At 38.5% G+C, this 1,702-nt stretch overlaps 1 long non-coding RNA gene across 1 annotated transcript; it reads right to left on the bottom strand.

Moving 5' to 3' along the window:
• Nucleotides 1–593: 593 nt before the first annotated feature.
• Nucleotides 594–1,420, bottom strand: LOC145771159 (uncharacterized). The gene is made up of 3 exons (XR_014289185.1): nt 1,302–1,420; nt 1,025–1,184; nt 594–673 (listed from the first exon to the last, which is right to left on the bottom strand). It is a non-coding gene; the product is annotated as an uncharacterized LOC145771159 (long non-coding RNA).
• Nucleotides 1,421–1,702: the final 282 nt, after the last annotated feature.

Genomic DNA, 1,702 nt, shown 5'->3' with positions numbered 1-1,702 from the left:
CTGTGGCGAAAAAGAGTTGTTTAATCGTAGAACCAACGTTGCTGCACTGTTGCACAACCTATGACCAAACGCTTTCGTTGGGTCGACGTGGAATCAATGACGCAATTTACAATCATCTCCTCTGTGGCGAAAACGATTTGGTTACTCGTGGGCCTAGCGTTGGCCATCCATTTGTTAATCTACGATCAAACGCTCACATTCTACTTTGACAAAGGATAGACAGAACGACCTTACCAAACCGAAAAAGTTTCTAAACTTTGACCACATGGTGGCGTGTAGTTAACTCACTTTTTTCGAGTTCATCTGTGCTGATAATGATGACCACGAAGACGTGGGATCGAGGCCTCAATTCGCAGTAAACCTTATCACCTATCATACTAGCATTCCACTCGGTACAACATTGCCAGAAAAGGCATTCATACGAGCAAAAAGTAGGACAGATGGCAGTTAAGTTTGTTTTTATTTCTAACCATCACAGCAAAAACAAAAAACATGCTAAATATAACAGCGGTCCAGAAAAGGGCATAAGAGGCAAATTGAAATCAAATTTCCTGTCTTCCTCTTCTCAAACGCCCACCATCCCAATCTCTTGCGTATTTCAACAAGTCTGAAATAGCGGCATCGATATTTGAATTTGTTGCTGTGGACAAGTTGTGGGTTCTTCGTACTCCATCTAAAAATAATAATGTCATTCGGATAATTTGCAAATAGCTGGTCCAAACCAATATGTCTTGTGGAAAAGGTCGGTTGCTGAAGCCACGTAACAAGCAACTTTTTCCCGTAAAGTAATGAACTAATCGCACTGAAAAAAGCTCTGAAAGCATCTTCCATGCTTGATAAACTCAGAGTTACGTTGATTACAACAGTCTGGAAAAGAAAATGGGAATTATCTTGCTACAAATAAACTTTGAAATCATTTCTTCAAAGATTTTGCGAATTCCTTCTGTTACAAATACAAAATTGTGATTTTTTTGTCACTGTAATAAAAACCTTTTTCATGCAATATTGCATTAAATCTCCTCACCCTGGATCATTTCGAGAAGGCTTAATTTTCGAAACGAACGCTTAAAATTTCTTCCAGTCATGTTGAACTCTCTTGCCAATGTATTCGTCATGACATGGCTCATGAGCCTCTGAACAGTGCTGAAGACATCTTTTCCTCCAATGCATCCAAAGAACATAACCTGTAACATATTATAATTTTAGATGTTGCCTATTTTAAACAAGACGATCTTAACAACTACAAAAACAAACAAAATGGCCTTCTGCAGCTGGAACTTGATATTTTAGAAGTAACTCACCAACTGTTTTCTTATATCTTTATCTTCTAGAAATGTTTCTATGTTCTGCACAGCACATCATCCTGGCTGTTGAGTGGAAGCACAAGATCACTAGGAGGCTCGCTTAGACACTGCTGATGATCATCTTGTGCTTTCACCAGAGAATCAAGTAACATGTGGGTCTTGGCTTGCTGCATTTTTTGTACCTCGATGCCAGTCAATGCTTTTGTCGCAAACCTGAAATACATTTTACTGTAACTGAATGGTGTTTTTTTGCTAAATTTTAAAATAAAACTGAAAGCACTCAATAAAGAGTCATAACGGCACTGGTGAGGCCCAAAAGGCCGAAACAGAGGCTTATTCACTAAAAACTGAGAGTTTGTTGAAAAAGAAACATTAGGTAAAGGGGTAAAAGTAAAGGT

This window comes from Aplidium turbinatum, chromosome 1 (genome assembly GCF_918807975.1).
Source record: "Aplidium turbinatum chromosome 1, kaAplTurb1.1, whole genome shotgun sequence".
Lineage (NCBI taxonomy): Eukaryota > Metazoa > Chordata > Ascidiacea > Aplousobranchia > Polyclinidae > Aplidium > Aplidium turbinatum.
The sequence above is the reverse complement of the archived record's forward strand: the minus strand, read 5'-3'. Positions and strand labels throughout refer to the sequence as shown.